Genomic DNA, 27,729 nt, shown 5'->3' on the forward strand with positions numbered 1-27,729 from the left:
ATCAATTGATTTTTCTCCAAGTTCTTTTTGGGGTACACAAGTGAAATATGCTGTACTGTATGTAGCCCTGGGGATTGATAGATTTCTGACAGTAATTTTTTGTACAGTCACAGAGAAGTATGATGATGTGAATATACTACTCTTTAAAATTTTTATTTTTTTATTTATTTTTGTCTTTTCTAGGGCCTCACCTGTGGCATATGGAGGTTTCCAGGCTAGAGGTCTAATTGGAGCTGTAGCCACCAGCCTACGCCACAGCCAAAATTAGATCTGAGCCGCGTCTGCGACCTACACCACAGCTCACAGCAACCAGACCCTTAGCCCACTGAGCGAGGCTGGGGATCAAACCTGCAACCTCGTGGTTCCTAGGTGGATTCGTTAACCACTGAGCCATATGGAAACTGTTACTTTTTTTTTTGTAATGGAGAGAGAGAAATGATGATTTCCTCCCACCCCCAAACTGTGGAAAAAATGTATAGGAATTTTATTAGCACATGTATTATTATTCTTTTCTGGTGTAGGAATGCTAAGCCAGAATTCATAATGTGTGTTATAGATGAATCACTGTGGAGGCCTTGAGCTATAGCAGCTAGGATGGATTTGGAGGGAAAAGATCTAGGTTTGGGATTCAACTCTGGAGCTAACCAGTTGTGGAATTTTGTGTATGTCTCTTCTGCAATCCAGTTTCTTCATCTGGAAAAGGGATAATTTTTCACATTGTTGTTTTGGACACTAAGTAAGTGAATGTGTGAAAAGCACTTTTTAAACTTAAAAATTCTATCTGCATTGGTATATCAAACTGTTGCTATGCCTGTATCTACTTCCGTGCTGGTAGATAGTGGGTGTGTATTAAATACTTGCTGAATGAATGAAGCAGGGGAAAATTAAGCTAGAACAATTTGTTTCTTAAGGTAAACATTCAAGTATCCTTTTTTATTTTCTTTCTTCTGTATATTCCAGGTCAAGAAAAATGTTTATCTTCTAAAACACAGATTTTTGGCAGAGTCATGATTTTGGTGATAATAACAATGGACTGTTCCATATTCCGTTGTACTATAGAGTACGTTAGTCATCAGGACAGAGTGAAGATACAAATTAGTTATATTGTTAAACATTTTACCTAATAAATAACTCTTTACTGAATATACACTGTGAACCTAGTATTTAATCATTTAGGTAAACATTAATTGAAGCACATCATGTGTTCAAACTCAGGGGGTTATATAGTGTTCAGGGGATTATATAGTGTTATGTCCAGGACAAGATGAGCTCACCCAACCCTACAGCCCATCAGATATACCTTATTTCTTTACTTCCTTCCTTATGTAGCCCTTGACCTGTCCTGATTGCTGATTGCAAACTCCACAAGTGCAGGATTATGTATCATTTACTTGTGTACCACCAGTACTTGATATGGAGCCTAGGACCTAACAGCTGCTCCGTATTTGTTGAATGATGACTAGATGAAGGTCCTGATTTAGCAGTGTCTGTACAGGAAAGAACTTGAGCCATAACAATCACAGTGGCTCACCTTAATTAAACCCTACAGTGTGTCATGTCCTGTGCTAAGTGACTTACAGGTAGTAACTCATTTCATTCTGTCATAATACCTTAAGGAGGCTATATGATTCTTGTTGACATTTTACATACGAAGAGTTGGCATCTCGGAGGGGTTAGATAATTTGCCTAATGTGTTGTAGCTAACTCTTATTTCTTCCTTTCTTCCACTCAGGAGGATCAAGTATAGCATAACCTCTGCTTTTTCTTTTCCACTTGCTTCTGCTAAGTCAAATAGCTTAGCCTATTTAATCCAGATATGTAGCATCCTTCTTAATACTGTTTCTCTTTCCCTCTAACTCATTCCTAGTTACTCTGAAGAGTCTCTCCCTCTCTTGGTCTGTGAGCCAAAGATGAGGCTAATGATAGCTCATAAACATGAGATGAGGCTTAATGTTATATTTGTAATAAAGGAAAAAGAAAGCGTCATGCTTTAAAGTAAAATGAACCAGTTCTTTAGCTTTTACAATTCTTGAAAATGATTAAAAGTCTGTTCTGTATTCCTCTGAATCTCTTCATCTACTTTATTAACTTTCTCTCCTGAGGCCGTCTTCTTTTCATGATCAGGATGCAAGATCCCAAAATAAAACATTATATTCAAGACTTTTGGTAGATTCATATAATTTGAAAATCAGAAATGGGCTTATTTTATTTTTTTGATTGGGAAGAATCTTTTATAGATTAGAAAATTAAAAAAAAATAAGTTAGGAAACTCAAAGCGCCTTTCCCAGCTCCCTTCTTTCTGTAAGCCATAAAAAGTCTTTCATAATGAAGAAAATACCTCTTCTAGCAGCAGTTAAATCATAGAAGAGCTGGAATTTGAAGATTACGATATGCACACTGTCACTATGGTTCTTTATTTTGCCAGAAAAAATGAAACATAAGTTATCTTCTACTTGATTTGATGTTGTCTATGAAAGACCAACATTTTTTAAATATTGAGAGATAGTAGGATAAACAGTAATATATAAGGACAAAGATAAAGTGGAAATAGAGAAAAGAAGAGGTTTAAAAAAAGCAGTGGCATTTATAAGCTGTCATAGAGATCAGATGGGACAAACACTTAGAGGTAGTAACTGAGGGAAGAAGCAGAGATGGTCTTGTCATGAACAGGTGCAGTGATGAGACTGTGTGTGGGTAGTGAGAGAGAGAGTGTGTGTAGGTCACCTAAACCTCAGTGAAGATGTGGACAGTGGAATCATCTTTACATGGATTTTTAGCCCTCATGACTAGTGTCAGTAAATCCTTACATGTATGCTTTATTGATAATTCAAACCTTTTCAGTGTGTCTTTTAGAAGAAGGTATGAAAGCATGTTTGCATATTTCAGAAAGGAATTTATTTAAAGATTCCTAAAATACAGTTTGATACCTAAATGGTCAAGCCTTAATTAATTGGCAACTTCTCTTCCCCTTCTTTTTTGTCCCAGGCTGACCAACTTCCCCAAATTAAAAGCCACTCATATTTGGGGAGTCTGATAAACTTTTGTGGACTGGGAAGTGTGGGAACCTAATTTCGATTTAAATCTTGATTTTTGTACAATTAAGTTTTAATTTCTGTACATTTAAAAAAATCTTTTAAAAATCATCTTGATTAAAGTTGGGGCACTATATTTTTTAAGCAGTCAAGGAAATGAGTAAAAAATCATTAAGTTTTTTGGCAAGACAATATAGTTCATTGGAAAGAACATCGACTTTGTTATTTAAGTTTGGGTTTTTACATCTAGGTTGTGCTCTTGAGCTGAAGTTATTTTCTCTGATCCTTGGTTTCCTCACCTGAAAATAGGAATGATTTCTACCTCATATGGCTTTAATTGTTACATGAAATGTATATGAGTGGCCTACTTTGTGTCTGATATGTGAACTCACTGAGTAAATATTATTTTCCCCACTTCCATCTTCTTTCAGTCAGATAGAACATTTCTCTCTGATTCTTAATCCCTGGACCAGTCACTCAGAAGCCATAATAGCACAAAAGTCAGTTTCCCTGGTCTATATAGATTTCCCTGAGTTTCATTTGAGCTTCAAAGTAGTTCTCCTGTCTTCTACAGAGGGAAACAGCCACTTCCTAGACTTGGGTGGGAGTGTAAAAAGAGTATGAACCCATCTAGGAATAGTCAACCATCTCATTTAAAAGGCAGTCATCATAATTGAATAATTTAGGACATAAGCTGGCAAACTATGACGCCTGGGCCAAATCTAAAACAAATCTGTTTTAATAAATAAGGTTTTTTAGAGCATAGCCATGCCTATTTTTTGAAGTATTGTCTATGACTGTTTTTATACTATAAAGGCAGAATGAGTAGTTGCGAGAGATAGTATAGCCAGCAAAATCTAAACTGTTTATTATCCTTTTTTTTTTTCAGAATAAATTTGCCAGCCACTAACTTAGAAGATTGTGATAGTTTCTTTAGGTGATAATTTCCTGAAAACTTTGGTTGAAATATTCATGTTTGAATAACTGTGTTAGTTTTCTCATTTAAAAAAACCATCTTATAGCTTCTGAGGGTTTGCTACACTTAGTTCTAGGTGGGCTAAAATATGATCTAGAATTTGTAGGTATCATTATTTCACTATTCTTGGACTAGTTAGGTATTTTGGGTAGAACATGTAGTTTTTATTATTATATTTCATGTATTTCCCCCAAATTTCAGGAAATTTGTTTCAAGATTACTAAAGTTTAGTAAATTACTGCTTAAAATAATTTCATAAGCAGTTTTAGTTTATATTACCTAGAAGTCTGTTTTAGGAAGTAAAGCTTTTTTCTGTGTCTACTTCATCTAATGTATCTTGAGCTATCATGGTACAAGCAGTGTGGTAGACCCTGGGGAATAGTAGTGGGGTGGAAACAAAATTTATTGAGAATGTTTTATTTTATTTTATTTTATTTTTTTTTTTTAGGGCCACACCCATGGCATATGGAAGTTCCCATGCTAGGGGTCAAATTGGAGCTGTAGCCACCAGCCTACACCACAACTGTGGCAGCTAGGGATCCAAGCTTCAATCTTTCTTTTTTTTTTTTTTTTTTTGTCTTTTGTTGTTGTTGTTGTTGTTGTTGTTGTTGTTGTTGCTATTTCTTGGGCCGCTCCCGCGGCATATGGAGGTTCCCAGGCTAGGGGTCCAATCGGAGCTGTAGCCACCGGCCTACGCCAGAGCCACAGCAACGCGGGATCCGAGCCGCGTCTGCAATCTACACCACAGCTCACGGCAACGCCGGATCGTTAACCCACTGAGCAAGGGCAGGGACCGAACCCGCAACCTCATGGTTCCTAGTCGGATTCGTTAACCACTGCGCCACGACGGGAACTCCCCTGAGAATGTTTTAGACCCAAAGATAGGTCCCTGTCCATGGTGACATTTTAAAAGATATGTCTATGAATTGTCATTATCTCTATGCATGACAAATAGCGATAGCTTATAAAAAAGAGGTTAGAATCATGTGTTGAGAATTCAGATCTCTTGCAGTGGGGTATGATTATGAGAGAATCATAGAGGGCCAAATTGTGACCTATGTTTTATCAACACTGGAATATTTGTTTCTTAAATCTTGACAGTTTGCTCATTTCTGAGTTTGTTCCTTTTGTTTGTAAAATGCTTATCTCTGTTCATCTCTCTGAGTGCCCTGTCTGTATTTCAGGTCTGTTTCCAACAACACCTTTTCCTTGAGCCTGAGCCTGTCCAGGCTTCCCTGTCCTTCCATCCCAACTCACATATCCTCTTTGATCACCTGTCCCTTTAGATCTCTCTAATGACATTAAATGAAATAATGCTGATGTTATCAACATTGTGTCTTCCACACACTTATTTAAACATGTAACATAGAATTAGTAATTTGTGGCTATAGTAGAGCTGTGCTCTATTTTAAAAAAAAAAAAAAAGCTCATTCCTGTTATTCCTTGGAATTGATTTATTGTTCTTTAAGGAAGATCAGCTAGTTTTTACTCAAGGAGGAAGAGGCGCCCTCCCCCGCCCCATTTCCTAAATCTGCAGTTAAACTTCGACTAAAACCAAAGCGATGACCTTGTGATCAATGACATTTTTTTGACTGATTTGTTAATTTGTAAAAATCCCAAACCCTTTTCAGAGCTGTTTCTATAGCCACCCCTTTCTGTATATTTTGTTGGGCTCTGATTCTTTTTCTCAAAATAGCAGATGGTCTGGATTTGGTAATCCAGTTTCATCTGACGAGGACTTTGAGAGCTCCTGTAGAACTTTAATTGAATTCCATTATTTCAGGCTTTTCAGATGTATGGCTAGTTAGGTTCCAAGGATTCAGAAAAATTGAAATTTTTAACCAAATTTTGGATTCTATTTAAAATCTTTTTTTTTTTTAATTTGACGTCTTTTAAAAAAATTGTTATTTCCCCAATACAGTTTTTTTTTTCTACTGTACAGCATGGTGACCTAGTTACACATTCTATTTTCTCACATTACCATGCTCCATCATAAGTGACTAGACATAGTTCCCAGTGCTACACAGCAGAATCTCATTGCCAGTCCATTCCAAAAGCAATAGTTTGCGTCTATTAACCCCAAGCTCCCAATCCACCCCACTCCCTCCTGCTTGGCAACCACAAGTCTATTCTCCAAGTCCATGATTTTCTTTTCTGTGGAAATGTTCATTTGTGCCGTATATTAGATTCCAGATATAAATGATTCTAAGTCCAAATACTCTATCCAGTTTCAGTGGGCTTGAAGGAATGGTCTCTGATGTCTTAAGTTTCGTAAGATAAACCTATATGTTAAAAAATCGAGTAGGATGGTAGTAAAAGCATTAAGGCTAGGTCCCCCCGGCTCTTTGCAAGCTTAAGTAACCTCATGTAGGTCATTTAACCTCTTGTGCTTTTCTTTCCTCCTTCAAAATGACAATGGTTATACCTTCTTAAGTAGACATTATGGCGTTTATTTTCATGACATATATATAAGATAGGAATTCTTAAGTTCAAATGAATGTAGTGAGAGTTATCTGGGTAATTTAAGTCTGAAACCTTGAGAAAATGTTTTATGGGGGTAGAGGGACATATTTTAGGGAGAGTGTCTAAATAATTTTAATTGATTTCATTGTACTTATTCAAGCTGACTGAAAAATTGCCAATCTTTTATTTTGTTTTATATGAAATTGGCATAAAACTGCCATTTTAGTCACTTGATATTTATGCCCAGTTCGCAAACATCCTCTTGCTATTTAGTCACAGTGAAGGACAGTTACATTCTATTAAAGTATATCTGTTGAAGTAGGCTAAAATATTTATGAACATATGTTTCAAAATTTGGAAATGTTGGAGGAAAAGAATCAATAAAGATGTAAATTTGTTTTGTTACAACAGTTTAAATCTGTTAAATATTTTCTTAGTAATCTGCTTGACATGACAAAGCACTATAAATACAAATAAAAGAACTTGTTAACAAAGAGGTTTGCATGAATACAGAATTTAGTTTTTGGATTTTGTTTCATTAGTTTGAATATTAATTTTAATTTATTTTAACTAGATCAGTGGCTCATATGGCATTAATTCTGGGAACCTGTAGTCATCAGAAATCTAATATGGTGGTAGGAAGGTATGGAGATTCCTAAAAATGTTTAAAAAGACCCATGAAAGAGATGTTTTGAGATTCTTCTCAAACTAAAGTGATACCTGTACTATAGCAAAGTTCTGAAAGCTTCTTTTCCCTCTAGAACTAAGACTCTAAAGCTCTCTGGGAACACTCTGGGTAACTTACACCTTAATGATCTTAGAAAGCACTGGCCTTAAATTCTTAAATACTAAGGAAGAATGGTAAGAAAATGCTATTTAAAAGAGAGAAACATATTACAGAGTTTACCCATCTAATTCCAGTTTCAGTTAGAGTGAGCAGAGCCAATATAAAGGTATTGGGCCTGTGTGAGAGCTTTGCTTGGTTTAGATGGGGTGAACTCAAGGGCTAGCTTTTACTTTTGGGAGTTTGTATCTAATTCTCCTGAAATCCTCAGTTGCCTTTTTGTTTCTCTCCACCACAGACTTCTGCCATTCACCCCCTGATACAAGAAGGATAAAGAGCAATAAAGGGTGAATTTCATGAGGACTGTTTGGTTCAGTGGTTACTTCAAGAAGGTCATACTCAGGTTTCTTTCTGGTTCTGGCTCTGGTTGGAAGTATGAAATAGGGAATGGATCACCTAGCAGGTTAGCTCAAGGAAGGTCCTCAGAGTTGAGTGCCATGGCTCTCAAATAGATCAAGAATGAGATTTACCCAAAATAAAAGGCAACTATGACTTATTTTAGGGACTTCGGGACCTCTTTTAGGCCAGTAAGTGGCTTCAGCCGTGGTGGGAAGTCATCCAAGTGTGCTGATGTCTGTACTGACAGAAGTATACCAGAAACACATAGCTCTGGAAAAGCTTCCTAATAGAGCAGCAGTCTCACCCGGGGGCTAGTGGGGTGGTGATGGGGGAAACAAGTATAGAAAGAGCCTTAAAGTAAGATAAGTTACAGGGCATCATGTTGGGGTCATTTGCTCCTCTCTCCACTAGGGCACTTCTCTACTAAGATTATGTCTTCTGACTAGTAGAGTGGGCATTTCCAAATGGTTCATGCTTAAAAATGACATGTATTATACCTTTCTCCAGTCAGAAGTCCTATTCTTTTTTTTTTTTTGTCTTTTGTCTTTTTAGGGCCACACCCAGGCTAGAGGTTGAATAGGGTAGCCCCTGGCCTATGCCACAGCCATAGCAATGCTGGAACCAAGCAGAGTCTGCAACCTACACCACAGCTCACAGCAATGCCAGATCCTCAACCCACTGAGTGAGGCCAGGGATGGATCCAGTGTCCTCATGAATGCTAGTCAGATTCATTTCTGCTGAGCCATGATGGGAACTCCTCATTTGGCATTTATTTGGTGTTTTGCTCTTTAGATCTTGAATGGATATATTTAATATCATTGAATTCTTTTTTTCTGTATCTATTTGGATGATCATATAGAATGTCTCCGTTTATTTTTTTATTTTTTATTTATTTTTTGTCTTTTAGGGCCGTACTCACAGCATATGGAAGTTCTCTGGCTAGGAGTGGAATCGGAGCTGTAGCCATTGGCCTACACCATAGCAATGCAGGATCCCAGCCGCTTCTGTGAGCTACACCACAGCTTGAGGCAATGCCAGATCCTTAACCCACTAAGCAAGGCCAGGGATAGAACCTGCATCCTCATGGATACTAGTTAGGTTCATTAACCACCGAGCCACAAGGGGAACTCCTCCTTTTATTTTATTACTAGGTATTTTTGATGTTAAGCCATTCTTGAATCTCTGGGATAAATCTTTGTTGTATTTTATGTTTCCTATTTATTGATTAATTTTATTTTGCTAATCTTTTCTTCAGTGTTTGTGAGTGAGATAGGCCTCATAATTTTCCTTTACCTTTCTTGCTTGGTTTTGGTAATAAGGGTTGTTTCAGTCTCTTGTTTCATGATCTGTGGAGTAACCTTTGTTATTTTCTGAAATGGTTTGTGTAATGCTGGATTGTGTTCTTCCTTCAGTGTTTGATTCAGTTTTTTGTAAGACCATATAGGTATTTTTTGTTTGTTTGTGAGAGATTAAAAATTCTCCGTAACTATCTCTAAAGTTGTAGCATTGTTATGTTTAATGCCATTTTTGAGTTAATTTTGGTAGGTTATATTTTTTAGGAAATTGCCCATTTTGTCTTAGTTTTCTAAAGTATTACCATAAAGTTGTTTATAAAATTCTCTATTTAATAACATTTCTGCTGTATCTGTAATTCCTAATTTTGTCAGCTTGTCTTATTTATTACAGAAGTATGCCATTTTTAAGTTTTTCAAAAGAACCAACTTTTCTTTATGTTAATTTCTGCTGTTAATTTTTGTTTATTAATTTCTATTTATCTTTTGTTATATTTCCCTTTTTTTGTATGTTCTCTTTGTAAATTTTTAATTTGATGCATAGCTCATTAATTTTCAGCCTTTCTTTTTAATATAAGAATTTAACTTTGTGTACTGCTTCAGCTAAATCTCATCAGTTTTTATATTTGTATGTTTTCATTATTTTATTTATTTTTTTTGGTCTTTTTTTTTGCCATTTCTAGGGCCGCTTCCGAGGCATATGGAGATTCCCAGGCTAGGGGTCTAATCGGAGCTGTAGCCACCGGCCTATGCCAGAGACACAGCAAGGTGTGATCCAAGCTGTGTCTGCAACCTACACCACAGCTCACGGCAATGCCGGATCGTTAACCCACTGAGCAAGGCCAGGGATCGAACCTGCAACCTCATGGTTCCTAGTTGGATTCGTTAACCACTGCACCACGACGGGAACTCCTTCATTATTCATTTTTAAGTATTTTCTGTTTTCTGTAGTGATTATTCTTTTACCTATGAATTATGTATTTATTTACTTATTTTAATTTTTTTGTTTTTTGTCTTTTTGCCTTTTCTAGGGCTGCTCCCGTGGCACATGGAGATTCCCAGGCTAGGGGTGTAATTGGAGCTGTAGCTGCCGGCCTGCAGCAGAGCCCTAGCAATGCGGGATCTGAGCCGCATCTGCAACCTACACCACAGCTCACAGCAATGCCAGATCCTTAACCCACTGAGTAAGGCCAGGGATCGAACCTGCAACCTCATGGGTCCTAGTTGGATTAATTAACCACTGAGCCACAACCGGAACTCCAACCTATGAATTATTTAGAAGTGTGTTTTAAAATTTCCCCCCATGCATGCCTCCTATTTATGTTTATAGTATTTATTATATCATAGAATATGGTCTGTATGATAATGATTTTTTTAAAAAAATTAACAGTGGCTTTAAAAGTTAAATTTACACATTTTGAAGCTATTTTTAATTATATACAGTTAGACTTATTATGCTTTTCTTTATAATTTTTAAATCAGTTGTTATTTTTGCTAAGTGATAATTATGTTTGATGCAAAAATATTGCTGTTTCAGCTTTCTTTTGTAGATGAGTATATCTTTTTATCTTTTTACTTATGGACTTTTTTTTTAAATGGCTGCACCTATAGCATATGGAAGTTCCTGGTCAGGACCTATGCAACAGTGGTGGCAACACCAGATCCTTTAACCCACTGGACTGGGCTAGGGATTGAACCTGTGCCTCCACAGCAACCCAAGCAACTGCAGTTGGATTCTTTTGTCTTTTTGTCTTTTCTAGGGCTGCTTCCCGTGGCATATGGAGGTTCCCAGGCTAGGGGTCGAATTGGGGCTGTAGACACCAGCCTATGCCAGAGCCACAGCAACGCGGGATCCGAGCCGCATCTGCAACCTACCCCAAAGCTCACGGCAATACTGGATCCTTAACCCACTGAGGAAGGCCAGGGACTGAACCCACAACCTCATGGTTCCTAGTCGGATTTGTTAACCACTGCGCCATGACAGGAACTTCTGCAGCTGGATTCTTAATGCACTGTGCCACGGCTCAAACTCCTGCTTACAGACTCTTTTGTCTTTATGGTTTTTTTTTTAGGCATTTCTGATGAAAAATATAGCATTGAAATTTTTTTTTTTTTAAATCAAACTTTTAAGTAGGAGGTTTGGTCTATTTAGACTTATTATGACTACTAATATGTTTGTGTTTATTTTGAGCTTTTTTTGGTGTATACGCCCATTTCTGCTATTTTTCTTTTTTGTGACTTTGAGTTTTTCCTTTTGACTTCATTTGTACTCTCTACTAGTTTGGAAGATATAGAGTCTATTTTTTAGAATTGGTTATTCTAGCACTGCATTTGACCCTTGAATAGCAGCAGGTTTGAACTGTTCAGGTCCACTTATACATAGGTAATTTTCAGTAGTAAATACTATAGTATTACAAGATCCGTTCTTGGTTGGATCTGTGGATGCCAGAAACTAGGGATATGGAGGACTGGCTCTAAGTTTTATATGGATTAATCCTCACATTGTTCAAGGGTCAACTGAATATGCTTTTGTATGTACATATGTATCTAAGTATATATGCATATCTTAACAAAATCTAAAGTTATTCAATATTTTTACTATTTTCCTTAACATTAAAGTAATTTTTGTTACCACCCTTCATGTGTTTATAAAACTGTCTATATATTAGATCTTTTAAAAGATTATCAAATTAGATAATTATTATTAATGTAATTATTATTTCATATGATTTATGTTTCTGTTTTTCTTTTTCATTTTTCATTGTCTGTTCATATATCCCAGATTTTCCTCTGGATTAGTTTCCTTTTTCCTGAAGGGTGCTTCCTTTAATAACAGATTATTGGTATTAGCTTGCTCATATTTTTTGTCTGAAATTTTATGCTTTTTAAGCAACCTTATATTGCATACTGTCTCATTTCTATCATAGTAAAACAAATTTAGAGTAAAAATTTTACTTCTTAAAATGTATATCAAAATGTAATGGTTTTTGTAATATCTGTTGCTTTGTTTTATCCATACCCCTGTTCTCTTCCTGTGGCATGGATAACCCAGAATAACTTGTAGGAGATTCAGAATCTTTTTCTATTACAAAATTTACCCAAAATAGTTCTCCTATTTCTTTTGATTCCCACTGGATTGTACTTTCTTTTTTGCTCTAATTGCTGTCCTATAAAAATATCTGAACTTGTGTTAATTTTTAGTTCCCTTGACTGTCTTAGGTACTGCATTTCCTTATAAAAGGGGAATAGGTATTGTTAGTACATTCTCATTTATTGCAAATGTGTTCTTTCTTATGGTTTTTAAAATTAGTGCTTATCTGAGGGAGAACGAGGACTTTTGTGTATTTCTTCCTTTGTGTATTTGTTATAACATTGTGATAACCTGCATGACTAAGTGTCTCCAATTTCTACCAATCTTCCATAAGCTTGCCCCCCTCTCTGAATCAATCCTAACTTAAAAAGGCTTTGTGGCCAGTATTTCAAGTTGGGAAAGGTTAAGTGTTTTGTGCTTTTGTTATAGGGATGGGAACCCTTGTCTTGCTTCCTGTGTTTGGTTATCTGCTTTCATGGTACCTTGGCAACCTTAGCTAAGATCTCGCTATCTGCTACAGGTCAGCCTGCCTTTCTGCCAGCTTGTGTCTGTTGTCTGATGCTGTTCTCCAGTTACTGCTGGCCCCCAGGTTGGTTGGATTCCTTCCATCCGTGAATGCTACTGCATATACTTCCAAGTCATTTCAGTAGGCATGTCTAATTTCCTAAAACAGCCCATTTTGTTGGTATCTGAATACCCTGTTCTAAAATACCAGGGAGGCATTTTAGGGAGAAAAGAGTTAGTTGTTACACAATCTTTCAGGAGAAAACTATCTGCAAGTTAGAAAACTTCTTATTGAAAATTTGAGTGTTAATATTCTTCATCTGGTTATAGTTTATTTTCAAACAAAAATATAACTACCACCTCTGTGCCATAGAGTAGAATTTTAAATTGTTTATTTTATATATAAAAACTGACTTCTTAATTTCATTAGTTACTTTGCATTTCATATTATTTTGTCATATTTAATTCGACTGAACAAATGAATTACTTTTTACAGTACTGAAATATTACCTGATTTCTTTCGTTTTTTAGTTGCCACTTGGTGATTAATTTTTGTAAGTTAGCAGAAGTTGCACCATAGTATGACTGGTTACATTTAGCAGTAGGATATTTCGTAAATTGATGCAGCAGTGGTTAAACAAAAAAGTGTTTTCCAGAACATGCATTTTTGTCCCTATGAACTATACTTTAGAGTATGTTATGGTAAGTGAAAGTAGTAAATGTATTAGATTTCTTCTCTCAAATAAATGTCACTAAACTGATATTTTAAAGTAGTTTTTCTTTCTTCTGAACTCACATGCCTTTTGGTTTATGTTTGCTTTCTTGGTAAATATTCACATTTTACTTAAAGTAGACAAGTGTGTATGTATAGATTACCAGCATCCTGAAGGCAAATCTTAGCTTGCTTTATTTCACAGTCCCTGGCTCAGTGCTTGTTCAGAGTGTGTAGTAGGGCTTCCATTATTGTTTGAATTGAAATCAATGAGATGAGCTGGTGTTAAAGTTTAGATTCAGAATTTTCATTTGTCAGTATTGCAAAGATGTAGGTGATTGTAAGGTAACTTTCCTGCATTTCTTGCATTTCTTTTTATCTGTGTACTAGTATACATGATTACCTTTTCACAAATAAGGTGTTAAACATCAAAGTGGTTTCTATCATATTTAACTATATCTTTCAGAATTTATCATTATATACTTTATTTCTTTATGTATATATGAGACAAGCAATTACAGAGTTCTTGAGTTTTCTGTCTTTGGAAAAAGTTGAAATTTGGTTTCTTACATACTTTTTCTTTTTGTTTTAAAACTATGCTGCAACAAATTTTATCTGTTACTAGTGGCATTACATCAGATAATTGAAGCATAAAATACTGTGTTTAAAGAGACCTATTGTGATTAGCTTTGGTACAGCTAAAAATTGGCACCTGTAATGTTATACTTAGCCTGCTTTGCTGAAACCCCTCATCACACCTCTTTTTGTAGGAATAACTGTAATAGTAGGAGGTAAGCCATACTAAGTAAAGCAATTATAATTTTTTCTCTCTACCTTTGGCCAAGTAGTTGTGAGAAAGCACCTGTAGATTTGATAGGCTTGTTGTGATTTATGGGTAGAAATTTTATAATTAGCTAATACTCTCTTTTAGATTAGAAAATGGTCCAGTGGGTGAGGTGTTAGACCCTTATTATTCTTTATTAATCATTAATCAGCTACAAGTGTACATTGTAAGTGCCCACCTAAGGCAAGGCATAATGTATAACTTTGTTTGCAAAAGAGTCTACTATGTGGTTGCTAGTCTTAGGAGATTCAGTGCGTGCCAGGACATGGTAGAAACTAGGTAAATTTGTGAATGATGTACTGTAAAGAGTTTATAAATTTGGCTGTAGATACTTTGGCCTTCATGCTTGTACTGTCTTCTTGCCTTGAACTAGGTGTCCATGAGGCCAGAACTTCCCCCCCTTTTTTTTGTCTTTTGTCTTTTGTCCTTTTTAGGGCTGCACCTGTGGCATATGCAGGTTCCCAGGCTTGGGGTCTGATTGAAGTTACAGCTGCTGGCCTACGCCAGAGCCACAGCAATGCCAGATCTGAGCCGTGTCTGCGACCTACACTACAGCTCACAGCAATACCGGATCTTTAACCCACTGAACGAGGCCAGAGATCAAACCCTCAACTTCATGGCTCCTAGTCGGATTCGTTTCCTCTGCATTCACAATGGGAACTCCCCTGCATAGCTAGTTCTTGATGTTAGGTTACTGTGCCTAAATGTCATCTCCTTAGAGGTCTTCCCTGTTCTCTAGGTTAAATTAGCCTTTTAGTGTTATCATATCACACTTTTTGTTTCCACAGTAGAACTTATCAATACCTGATGTTTTCTTCTTCAGTCATTTCTCTCCTATTAGAATTTTTGCCCCAGGACAAACAGAGACTCTGTTTTTCATTTACCTCTTTATCCCCAGGCCCTAGGTCAGTGCCTGGTAACAAGAAAGTGCTCAAAAATGTTCGCTAACTGAATATGTGCATTTTCTCACTCAAACTATTTTTTGATCATTGTTATTTGTTATGATGGTACTGTGTGAGTTATTATGGAAATAAATTACAGTTGAGTTTTAAAATATAACAAATGGCCGTATCAAATCAGGTCAATAGAGTTTCATTCTCATCAGCAATATTAAATTAAGCTTTGCTATTGTATTTGCTTTCTTGTTATATTGATTATACATTTATTTCTATTCATAAAAATTGAAACCTGGCTAAAACCCCAGATTATATAATCAATTTTCTTTTTTAAATTGACTTGGTTACTTTCAAAGAAAAGAGACATTTCTGTATTTCCAAATTCCTTTAGGGCTTTCCAGGAATATGGCTTAAAATTCCAAGGATGAATATAGTTACATATTTTTTGCAGATTACAAAGTTAAGAAAATAGTTAATGAATGACTGCTATAAAGTTAACAAAAATAGTTAATGAACAACCACTGGGAAGTAAAATAAAAGTTTTCCTTTATGTCCCAATGAAATCTCAAATGATAATAAAAGGGTGCTCTAGACTTAGCTTGGGTATAAATGAAAAAGCACAAAAATAGTAAGTATTCATTTCACTTTTGGAAAGAATCATTTATCAGTGCCTTCAGTGTTAACTACCTACAGTTGAAGGGACTCTAAGAGTTCATATTCTATAGAAGTAGCCACTTTTAGAGACAGTTATTAAATTGACTTTATTTAATATGATGTTTTTGGTACTCCTGAGCATAGGAGTTGTGTATAAAAAAAATACTGAGGGATCATATTGTTTTAAAAATCAAATATTTAAAATTATAGGTGCTAATTCCAGGTTTTACCTTTGATTTATAAGTTTAGCATATAAATTATATTATTCTTGTTGGGAGTTCCCATCGTGGCGCGGTGGTGAACGAATCCAACTAGGAACCATGAGGTTGCGGGTTCGATCCCTGGCCTTGCTCAGTGGGTTAAGGATCCGGCCTTGCCGTGAGCTGTGGTGTAGGTTGCAGACGTGGCTCGGATCCCGAATTGCTGTGGCTGTGGTGTAGGCTGGTGGCTACAGCTCCGATTCGACCCCTAGCCTGGGAATCTCCATATGCCGCGAAAGCGGCCCAAGAAGTGGCAAAAAAGACCAAAAAAAGAAAAAAAAAAGTTATATTATTCTTGTGATATCAACTTGTTAAAATTTTGAATGATATTGAAAGTTTTGAATGATTTTTAGTCACATTTACAAACTTAAACCTTAAACCATTTAAAAAATGATTTATATAAGATTTACTATATTGGATTTATGTACTTTTCTGAAAACCAACGTAATTCTTACACATCTCACAAATTAAACAAATAAATGTAGTGACTCTAAAGTTCCCATAATATGTCAACACAGTGTGTCAAATGAGGTTTCTGCTTAGTATCATTGGTCTAAATCAGTTATACATTTTTGTATTTTAATTGGAATTACAAGGCTGAACTATCACTGTAATGGGTCAAATTATCTTAAAAGTTAGAAATACTTAAAATATAATTGAATTTATCATAAAATAGTAATGTTATGAGTTGGGTTCTCCTAAACAGTTTTACATTTAATCTAAATCTCAGGATTATATCTTCCCACGCAGTTTTCTCAACCATTTGAGACTACATGAGGTATTTGAATTGGATGCTTTTCAGATTCATGCCAGTTCATGTCATAAACACATTAAACTTTATTTGTAGATGACAAGGATATGTTAAGTTTGTCCCTTCTTAACCTTATGCCCATGATCCTATTCTAGTCAGGTGTAGAATATTGTCTTTAATAACTGGTAACTTTGTATTTCTTTGGCTTATTAAATATCTTTTTACCAAACTTTAAAGACTTTTGAAATTAGTGGAATTTTTTTAATGTTCTTCCTGGCTGGAGCACACAAATCTTATTGATATTGAAAATATCTGATTGGGAGTTCCTGTCACGGCACAGTGGTTAACGAATCTGACTAGGAACCATGAGGTTGTGGGTTCGATCCCTGGCCTTGCTCAGTGGGCTAAGGATCCGGTGTTGCCATGAGCTGTGGTGTAGGTTGCAGACGTGGCTCGGATCCCGCGTTGCTGTGGCTGTGGTATAGGCCGGTAGCTACAGCTCCGATTGGACCCCTAGCTGGGAACCTCCATATGCCACGGGAAGCGGCCCTAGAAAAGACAAAAAGACAAAAAAAAAAAAAAAAAAAAAAAATCTGATTGAATGCTGGCACTCCCTCAAGACTGTTTAATCACAACTTTCAGGGTCTTTCTACTGATATTAAGTAAAAGTGATTAAGTAAACGTGATTAATGAACTTTGTTAGTCTCTTGACCTTTAAGAGTTGTAATGTCCTCTGTACTGGGGTGAAAAAAAGAAAGTATTCTTAAAAGGTAATGCTAATCCTATGATATCTTTATGTTATAAATGATAGCCTGTAGTCCTTTTGGTTTAGGTCAACATAAAATTAAGAGAGAACTCTAAAATCCTTTTTTTTTTCCTATTTATTTATTTACTTATTTATTCATTTTCTCCAATACATTTTTTTTTCTGTTGTACAGCATGGTGACCCAGTTATTCATACATGTATACATTCTTTTTTCTCACATTATCATGCTCCATCATAAGTGACTAGACATAGTTCCCAGTGCTGCACAGCAGGATCTCATTGCTAATCCTTTTCAAAGGCAATAGTCTGCATCTATTAACCCCAAGCTCCCAATCCATCCTGCTCCTTCCTCCTCCCCCTTGGCAACCACAAATCTATTCTCCAAGTCCATGATTTTCTTTTCTGTGGAAAGGTTCATTCGTGCCCTATATTAGATTCCAGATAGAAGTGATATGATGTGGTATTTGTCTTTCTCTTTCTGACTTACTTCACTCAGCATGAGGGTCTCTAGTTCCATCCATGTTGCTGCAAGTGGCATTATTTTGTTCTTTTTTATGGCTGAGTAGTATTCCATTGTGGATATAGATCACATCTTCCTAGTCCAATATTCTGTCAATGGACATTTGGGTTGTTTCCATGTCTTGGCTATTGTGAATAGTGCTGCAATGAACATGTGGGTACATGTGTCTCTTTTAAGAAAAGTTTTGTCCAAATATGCCCAAGAGTGGGATTCCTGGGTCATATGGTAGTTTTATGTATAGTTTTCTAATGTACCTCCATACTCTTCTCCATAGTGGTTCTACCAGCTTACATTTCCACCAACAGTGTAGGAGGGTTCCCTTTTCTCCACACCCTCTCCATCATTTGTTATTTGTGGACTTATTAACGATGGCTATTCTGACTGGTTTGAGGTGGTTCCTCATGGTAGTTTTGATTTGCATTTCTCTAATCAGGGATGTTGAGCATTTTTTCATGTGTTTGTTGGCCTAAAATCCTTTTAGAAAGTAGGGGATGATAAAAGAAATAACAATTAAGTCCTACACTTTGTCAGATATTTCACATATATTATCCAGTTTAAATTGTTTCATTCTTAACCATATACCTGTCAGGTAAATTTTATTAGTTCCTCATAAAGTGTCTTTGTTTTTTGATAAAGAGATAGTGGTTCAGTGAGGTTAACAACTTGCCAGAGTCATAAAATTATTAAGTGATGGAGCCAGAATTTGAATCTAAATCTGTTTGTGTCCAGACCTCTTTTCCTGCCCTGTCACAAAATAAATTAAAATAAAATAGAGATGTGTTAATTTAAAAAATATGTTTCTTCCTCACATTTCCTTGTTTTCCCTGCTGATATATTTAGCAGAAAAGCCAAAGTTCAGTGCATTTCCTAAATTATCGCTATTGGTTTTGTAGGCTCACTTGTTGGCAGGGAGAGGCACGTTCTCTAGAGGTGGTATCCATTTGCAGGTTTCTATGACCTTTTCTCTATGTAAATGAGTTTGTTTAGGTAAAGGGGAGAACTGAGTAGTGATATGATGCTCTTAGTCCAGAAGAGAAGCTCCTCAGTTCACTACCTTCTTCACTTAGGTTTCTTCTCTTCTCCTTCCTCTGCTTCATGGGAAGGAAACAAAACTGGCCAATAAAGTGACTCATTTATCCTTGAAGGGGATTAGGATATGCTGCCTCCAAAGATAGCATTTTGGTATACAGGTTTTTTGAGTTGGAAATAATTTGACTCTGAACTGAGAGTCAATAGATGTAGGAAGGGTTCTCTGCCCTCCCCTTATCTGCCTAAAAGCAGGGCATAAATTTCCCTTGTGAAGCTGTCCTCTCTCCTGTACCACAGAGGAGAGCAATTCATATCACTGGATTTGGAGAGTTGGCACTGAGGTGAGTCTGCATAAGTAAATCTTATTAAAATAAGCCTGCTATTCCATTGGTTCCCCCCATATATTTCCAAGTCCTTTACCCATAATTTATTGTTCCTCAAGCCTGCTTTCTTTTGTTAAAATGGCATAAAGTCCTGGAGTCTACCACTTCTTTGAGTTTTACTTCTTTTTTGTCATCTCTCATTCACCTAAAATATTAATTTAAAAAAATGTATACCTTTTCTTCTCCTAACCTATCTTTTGTTACTTTAATTTGTAGGTTCACCATCACTGAACCTAAGAGAGTAGAGGAAGTTTTTTTCCCTTTGGCATCTAAAAGGGAAACTTAAATCTTACAAGGATAGTTCATTTTTTCATATAACTGGGGCATCTTTAGGCGTATCAAATATTTATGCTTTTCAAAATTGTATCATGACTAGTAAGTATATATTATTCTAATGACCCAATGGGTAGGATAGGACAGGTATTTTTCCTCTTTCATTAGTAAATAAATAAAAAAATGAATAATCTGAGTCAGGCTATTCCGAGTTAACCTTAGGCTCAGAATAGAAAACATATAATCTTTTAAACAAAAGGGAAGACTAGAAGTTTCCTTATTAATATAAAATTTGATAGATTTAGGAGTTGTAGATATTTATCTGTAAGAAGTTGAAGCATCTAAGGGTTAAAGTTAATTTTAGACGTACTGGCACCCCCTTTGCAAAAACTATTTAGAAATGTCTAGGGCCAAATTTGGATGTAAAAGGCCCCTTAGGCAGCAAATTACTGCCTAAGTTTGAGTTAAAGTATTTGGAAAATGTTTGCCCTTGCCCTGTAACACACTTTTGTTTTATTTGTGATTTGAGCACGTATCCCAGAACAGACTTTTCTTGGTACAGCCAATGTATTGGGGCCCAGCCTGAGGGTCAATATGTCATAGAATGCTCATTTTGCCTTACTTTATGAGTATTGTTGACTATTACAGAAATATCTGAATACTCTTTATGTATCTCATGAAAGATAGATTTACATTTTGAATTTTTAGTGGGCTTTTGGATAGAAACTTACTTTTTTTTTTTAAAAGTTATTTATTTATTTTTTTGTCTTTTGAGGGCTGCATTTGCAGCATATGGAGGTTCCCAGGCTAGGGGTCTACTCGGAGCTGTTGCTGCTGGCCTATGCCAGAGCCATAGCAAGGCCAGATCTGAGCCGCTTCTACGACATACACCACAGCTCTCGGCAATGCCTAGATCCTTAACCCATTGAGCGAGGCCAGGGATTGAACCCACAACTTCATGGTTCCTAGTTGGATTTGTTTCTGCTGTGCCACGATGGGAACTCTGAAACTTACTTTAGATTCAAATGAATTTCCCAAGATTCACTGCAGGATCAGTCTTAATTTCAGGAGTGTTAGAACTCATTCTCTTAGGATCAGTTTGTTTTTGGTGCAGCCCATCTGGGTATCCATCCTTCATGTAGAATGAGTTTTATAAAATATTAGTTATGTTTAATCGTGGTTTTTTGTTTGTTTTTTGTTTTGTTTTGTTTTGTTTTGTTTTGCTTTTTTTAGGGCCATACCTGTGGCAGGCATATGGAAGTTCCCAGGCTAGGGTTCACATTGAAGCTGCAGCTGCTGGCCTCTGCCACAGCCACAGCAATGCCAGATCTGAGTTGCGTCTGTGACCTACAACTCACAGCAATGCTGGATACTTAACCCACTGAGTTAATGGTAGGGATCTAACCCACATCCTCATGGATACTAGTTGGGTTCCTTTCCGCTGAGCCGCAACAGGAACTCTAGTTATATCTAATTCATTCTCAGATTAGCTTGTGCTGTATTTTGGTGCAGTTTCCTGTTCCTAAAATTTATAAGTCACAAAAATGTACTACTTCTCAGATATCAGTTATTAATTAATTTTTAAAGTAAATACTGTCAACTCTAGTGGATTAGCTGTTTTTAGAGTTTTAAGGAACTTTCTGATAAAGCAAGATTGTGAGATACTTATATTGGATGTAATTTGAAACTAATGGATTGTAAAAAAAAATCCACTGAATATTTTAGCAAATATTCAAAAGAGTTTTTTCCTGTGTTAGGGGTTTATGACATAGGACCCTAAATTGGATTACTTTTAACTTCTTCCCCATAAGATAATCTTTTCTGTTTAAAGAAATGTAGAATTTATTCCTTATAAGGAGAAAATCTAGAGTTCTATTTATAAGCAGATAATATTCAAGTTAAAATAACAACCTCATGTTGAAAATTCAGAAGATAGCTAGCAAAATCACCTTGTATTAAAAAATGCATTGAAATGGGAGTTCCCATCATGCCTCAGCGGTTAACGAACCTAACTGGCATCCGTGAGGACTCGGGTTTGATCCCTGGATTCGCTCACTGGGTTAAGGATCTGGCATTGCTGTGAGCTGTGTTGTGGGTTGCAGACGCGGCTCAGATCCCGCGTTGCTGTGGCCCTGGCCTAGGCTGGTGGCAACAGCTCTGATTAGACTCCTAGCCTGGGAACCTCCGTATGCTGCGGGGGCAGCCCTAAAAAAAAAGAAAGATCAAAAAAAAAAAAAATTGAAATGATGCAGGTGGAATCTAAAAAAAATAAATATACTTTAAGTGCAATGAAACTAACTTTAATTTTAGCTTGATCTTGGGAGTCTGAGATACTACAATGTCATTGACTTCAACATAAAAGAACTAAGTGCATTCCCACTATAGTCAAGTTAGTGTATTAACACAGGTCCCTTTGAATTTCTCTATTTGTGGGTTTCAGTGTAGGCAGAAGGCTTGTCACAGAATAACAGGATAATAAGTAGTAGCTCTTAGAGCAATAAATTTCCTTTCCTAGATTTGTTTCCTTTTCATATATGCTTAATCAGTGAAACAATTTACTTTTGAATACATGAAGTCACAGCATTTAACATTCCAAATACTTATTTAAATACAGCAAAAATTTCTCTATCTTAAGATGCACGAGGAGTCAAGCATTCAGGTTTATGTAACCACATAACCCCTACCTGGACAGCTAATTCTAAAAATGTTCAAATAAAATGTATTTAATATCAAATTATTTTTGAATGTAAGTAGCTTTTTTTATTACTGAAACATGGCATTTTAGACATTTGAAGTGGATTGTGGGTTTACCAGTTAAGCAGCACTTAACCTAGATTAGTGAAGCATGGAATGAATTTGGAATGAGAATTTCCAACTTCTAACATGCCAGATACATCAGTTTTCAGCTATAGTTACTAGTTTTAATAATGGCATTTTTTTTTTTTTTTCCTGTCTTTTTGCCTTTTCTAGGGCTGCACCCGCGGCATATGGAAGTTCCCAGGCTAGGGATCGAATCGGAGCTGTAGCCGCCGGCCCATGCTAGAGCCACAGCAACGCGGGATCCGAGCCGCGTCTGCAACCTACACTATAGCTCACAGCAATGCCAGGTCCTTAACCCACTGAGCAAGGCCAGGGATCGAACCCACAACCTCATGATTCCTCAGATTTGTTAACCACTGAGCCACAATGGGAACTCCAATAATGGCTTTTTTGAGTTATAATTCATAACCATCACATTGTTTTCAGTATTGTCACAGAGTTACTAAATCATCACCACAGTCTATTTTAGAAATTGTCATCAGATCTGAAAGGAACCTTGTACCAAGTCCTTCCCCAAGCCCCTCTCACCCCAGCCCTAGGCAACTGCTCATCTACTTTCTTTGTCTTCCGCACATTTTATATAAAACAGAATCATACAGTATTGCGGTCTTTTGTGTCTGTTTTCTTTCACTTAGCAAAGTGTTTTCAGAGTCCATCCATGTTGTCCTACACATTAATATTTTATTCCTTTTTATGGCCCAATAATATTTCTTTATATGAATATACCATATTTATTTATCCATTTTTCATTTGATGGACATTTGGAGTTCTTTCTGCTTCTTGGCTATTTTGAAAATTCATATGTTTGTTTTTGTAGGGACAAAGGTTTTAGTTCCTTTTGAATATATACCTAGAAGAGTATAGTGCACAATTGAAAACATGAATTTTTACATTGTTAAAAGTAAATAGTGTTTTGTATAAATGAATCAACATAAGGAAACATCTTTGAGTAGTGGAAATGGTTTTTTTTAAAAAATCCTGGCTCTAGTATTCAAACTTTTTATACCTGTGCTTCTTACATGGCAAGTAAGAATTGAATTAGAAAATCCATTTAAACTCTTAAGCTCTTTTTGTGTATTTTCTCATTCAGCAAACATTAAGTATCTACTCTGTGGCAGATTTGTGTAAGGACTTGAGGATAGTGAGTTTTCAGAAGAGCTTAGAGGCCAGTAGGCAGGTGGGGAGAGGGGAAAAAAAAAATATCAGAATTCATAGTCAGCAGTTAGAAGCCAGTGTTGTATATGCCCAGGGGAGGGTGGAAATCACTGAAGCTGCTGGACCATTGAGGAATGTAACTTACCCATTGTGGCTGTGAGAGATCTGGGGAAATGTCTTGGTGGAAATGATGCTTAAGAACCCTCAGAAAGTCAGCCAAGTGGATGAATCGATAAAGCATTTTATAACAAGAGCTACCTGGTAATTATTTCATGCTTAAAATTTTGACTGAATGCATTGTTGAAGTTGACCAAGCAAGAAAAAGCTGCAACTTTTTTTTTCACTATTCATTGCCAGCCTTATAGTTATTTTTCTCATTGCAAAGGAATGTAAAACAAGCTGATTAAGCTTAAAATAACTCTTAACTCTCACTTACCTCTTACTTGAACTATTTTAGTCACCTTTAAAACTATCAGTGATTATCAAGGGAGAATTCAGTTTTCTTTTTTTCAAGAATAGATTAAGCTTTGTTTAATAATCAGTTAATATTTTAGTAGTTGCATATCTCATCACAAGGAAATGCCCGGGAATGGCCTTGGCTGAGGGTCCCTAGATGGGAAAGCCTCAGAGTGGAGTTATTTGGGCTGGGAATACAGATCTTTTTTTTTTTTCCGTCTTCTTCTTCTTTTTTTTTTTTTTTTTTGGTTACTTTTGAGGCTCTTGGCCTCACCAATTCCTCTGTCTTCCTCTCCTTCCCTCCCTCCCTTCCTCCCCCCCTTTCTTTTTTATTGAGGTATAATTGAGATATAACATTGTAAAAGTTTAACTTGTACAACATGTTGATTTGTTACATTTGTATATTCTGGTATGATTACCACTGTGGTGTTAGCTAACATTTCATCATACCACACAGTTACCTTTTCTTTTGTGATGTGAGAGCTTTTAAGATCTAGTCTCTTAGCACCTTTGAGGAATGTAATAGAGTATTGTTAACTATAATTACAGTGCTGTACAGTAGATCCTCCAGATCAATTCTAGTTATTCATCTTCTAACTGAAGTTTGTACTTTTGACCAATATATACCTAATTCCTCACCGCTCTGCCCCTAGTAACCACCATCTATTCTCCTTTTCTGTGAGTTTGGCTTTTTTAGATTCCACTCCTAAGTGGTAGCATACATTACTTGCCTTTGTCTGACTAACCTCAGTTAGCAAATGTCCTCAAGGTTCATTTTACAAATGGTGAGATTTCCTTCTTTCTTACAGCTTTATAATATTCTAGTGTGTGTATGTACGTATATATGTACATATACCACACACATGCATGTATGTATACACACATGCATATATATCTTTATCCGTTTATCTGTTGATGGACACTTAGGTAGTTTCCATTTGTTGGCTCTTGTGAGTAATACTGCAGAGAACATGGGAGTGTGGATATCTCTTTGATATTCTATTTTCATTTCCTTTGGGTATATACCCAAATGTGGAATTACTGAATCATGTGGTAGTTCTATTTTAAATTTTTTGAGGAATTTCCATAATGTTTCCTATAGTAGTTGTACCAATTTACATCCCCACCAACAGTGCATAAGGGTTCCCTTTACTCTGTATCCTCACCAACACTTGTCTCTTGTCTTTTTGGTGAGAGCAGTTCTAACAAGTTTGAAATGATATCTCATTGTAGTTTTGCACTGCTTGATGATTAATTATGTATAGCAACTTTTCACATATATTTTTGACCATCTGTATGTCTTCTTTGGAGAAATGTCTGTTTAATTTCTCTGTCCAGTTTTTAAGTCAGATTATTGGTTTTTTTGTTACTGAGTTGTATGAATTCTTTATATATTTTGGTTATTAACCCTTATTAGATAGATGGTTTGCAAATATTTTCTCCCATTATATAGATTGCCTTTTCATTCTGTTGTTTTTTTTGCTATGCAAAAGGTTTTTAGTTTGATGTAGTCATACTTGGTGATTTTTGCTTTTGTTGAGAGAACTCACAGTTTTCTATTTCTTTTGTAGCTGGCAGGTGAAGTGTATGTAACTTTGGAATCCTCTGTGTGATAATCTGTAGTAATCATGGTGGTGTTGCCAGAGGAGTGTTTGTAAGTGGTTGTGGGTCAGTGGAGAAACAAACAACAATTAAAAAAAAAAAGTGCACTGAGAGTTCTAACTTGTAGACGCAATAATCTAGTTGAAATATTAAAAAAAAAAAACCTCTTTAGTGCTATTTAAAAGAAAAATACAATGAACTTTGTTTATAAATTAAAATTCCCAGGATTTCTAAATTGGTCAGATATAAGAATTCTTTCTTCCCCTCCCAAGTTCTTCCCTGTCTTTTGTAACCATCCTTTCCTTTAAAACTTGATTTAAAGCTTGCCTTAAAGGAAGTCTTCAATCATTAAAAACTCCCCTCATCTTATTTTCTTGAATACTGGTATGTAATTTATTACCTAGTTGGTATTCTCCTAATGAATTGATTTAAAATAAAATTGAGATATTTTTGCCCTGGTCATGATGACCAAGGCACACACAGAAGATGAATGATAACAATTTTAATTCATGAATGTAGTTGTCTGTTTTTTTTCATACATCTTTGGTTTTATACTATACATATTGTTTCAGGATCTTGTTATTTTAATTAGGCAGTTTGTCTAATTCCAGTTTAGTTTTAGTTCCAGATCTAAAAGTGGGAAAGATTCATATTGACCTCAGCTTTCATGATTTATTACCTTGATGCAAATGAAGCATAGAACAGAGGGAAGAGAAATAACCTTTCTTAGATGAAGTGATGCATTCTTAACTTATGCTGTTAATCCTTTTTTTTTTTTTTTTTTTTTTTTGCTACCAATAAGACAGGCTGCTCGTTTTCTGGCAATGACCTCTACCTTGGCCCTAACTCAGCTGTTACTGTGGCTCTTTATGCAAATATTTTCTCAACCTTCAATTTGTCACAAGTAGCTAAGCATTATCCCATGAATAATAGATTTATGATTTTTCTAGCATTAGCGGAATGGCTAGGATACTAACTTGTTCCAGCTGTGTTTCCTGGATTTGGTTTTTCTTCTTAGGAACTGGCCTTTTGAGCAAGAAGATGAATGGTCAGTTAAACATATTTGCAGTAGGTGTGTACTAGCCTGGCCCTGAGGAAGATTAATTTGAAGATAGGTTGAGACCACATAGAATACTTTAGGTTTTTGATGATCTAAATGTAAAGTGTCGCCAGGTCATGGGGCCAGGTAGCTACAGGTTACCAATGAATCTTAGAGAGAGAGAGAGGCACTTGCCAAAAAGTTGTTCCATTCTGAATTTAATATTCACCTTTTGACGTAAGTTCCATGCTCTTTTTATTCTTTTGTGGTAGTGAAAGAGCAATGAAATAGATTTTTATTGGTGAGACAATAGCTATTTCCTGGACAGAATAATTACAAAAAACCCCTTAGAAGTAGAAATGACCTACTCTATTTCCTGATTTCAGTTATTTAAAATAATGCTGAGATTTCACTTCCTCTATCTTTTTGCCTTATGAGATTTTGTCACTTTTCTTAAATTCTTTGAAGGCAAGGAGCCTCCACAAAACATAAAGTGAAAAATATATCTACTGCATCATAAAAGTAATATATGTGTTTGTATATTTTGATTATTATTGTTAACCAAGGTATGTTCTACCTTAGATTATAAACTCCTACAGTTATAAGGGCTACAATGTTTATTTAATCAGTTGATGCTGACTTATACTGTGTTTTGAAAGAAATATAAGATTTTGGATTTGTAGGGTGGAAGGAGAAGATCCTTCTAGATAAGAAGAGTATCTTGAATAGAATCAAGTTTTGGGGACAGCTGGAGTTAGTAGAACATAGTATAAATGATGAGGCCTTGTATGCTAGCCTGGGACTTGGACATAATTGAAGGGGGCCTAAAGACCAGTATTGGCTATTGTTGAGAAAGTGAGGGAGCTTTAAAAATTGCTTAAAGTAAGATTGTTGTTGAAGAGATACAGAGCAAATGGAAGATTAGAAGATGTCTGGTAGTGGTTGTAACAATGTGATATGTTAAGAGCCAAGAAGGGAATTTGGGACATAAGTTTTCCCTTGAAGGATTGATACATCGATAAGAGAGG

At 36.0% G+C, this 27,729-nt stretch overlaps 1 protein-coding gene and 1 long non-coding RNA gene across 22 annotated transcripts in view; both read left to right on the top strand.

Annotated features, from left to right (window-relative positions):
- The window catches only part of PPP1R9A (protein phosphatase 1 regulatory subunit 9A), a 315,461-nt gene that overhangs the window by 36,927 nt on the left and 250,805 nt on the right, over positions 1-27,729 (top strand). The window lies entirely within an intron of this gene.
- On the top strand, positions 10,135-17,193 carry LOC146400007 (uncharacterized). Its single transcript, XR_014815850.1, has 2 exons — positions 10,135-14,541; positions 16,031-17,193. It is a non-coding gene; the product is annotated as an uncharacterized LOC146400007 (long non-coding RNA).

Source organism: Sus scrofa, chromosome 9 (genome assembly GCF_054392235.1).
Source record: "Sus scrofa isolate SSC_HxYL_T2T_F1_AM1 chromosome 9, Sscrofa_HxYL_maternal_Yorkshire_Landrace_v2.0, whole genome shotgun sequence".
NCBI lineage: Eukaryota > Metazoa > Chordata > Mammalia > Artiodactyla > Suidae > Sus > Sus scrofa.